The sequence below is a fragment of the Acanthisitta chloris genome, unplaced genomic scaffold, assembly GCF_000695815.1.
Source record: "Acanthisitta chloris isolate BGI_N310 unplaced genomic scaffold, ASM69581v1 scaffold40936, whole genome shotgun sequence".
Classification (NCBI taxonomy): domain Eukaryota; kingdom Metazoa; phylum Chordata; class Aves; order Passeriformes; family Acanthisittidae; genus Acanthisitta; species Acanthisitta chloris.
Genome location: NW_008677201.1, coordinates 1,570 through 1,940, shown reverse-complemented (window position 1 = coordinate 1,940; position 371 = coordinate 1,570). Strand labels below are relative to the sequence as shown.

General features: G+C 53.6%; 1 protein-coding gene across 1 annotated transcript in view; it reads right to left on the bottom strand.

Moving 5' to 3' along the window:
- The window catches only part of SIK3 (SIK family kinase 3), a gene marked incomplete at its 5' end in the record, with an annotated part of 6,503 nt that overhangs the window by 4,618 nt on the left and 1,514 nt on the right, over positions 1-371 (bottom strand). The gene's annotated exons all lie outside the window — the stretch shown is intronic.

Sequence of the window (371 nt, the reverse complement as noted above, 5' to 3'; positions counted from 1 at the left end):
GAATACATGGATACACTGCTGCAGCCAGGGCTGTGCTGCTAGCTGAACTGCTCCTAGCCTGTGCTTACGTGGGATGGGGAACATCAAGAATAAACCCACAGCCAGCACACAGCATCCCTGAAAAGATGGCAGGAGGCTGGGACCTGCTCTTTACCTGCCTGCAGAAGTAGGTCAAATTCCCAAGGGGAGCAGCCCATCGGGTTCCCTCCTTACTCAGCCCTGTTTATTTACAGGGGCTGTGCCTGCAATTTACTTAAGGCCACAAAAGCCAAAAGGAATCTCAGTAATTCCATACTATGCAAAATATGTCAGGAAAGCCTGGCCGGGTGGGACAGGTTCCTGAGCAGGGGGGTGAACGGCACGTGGCCCGC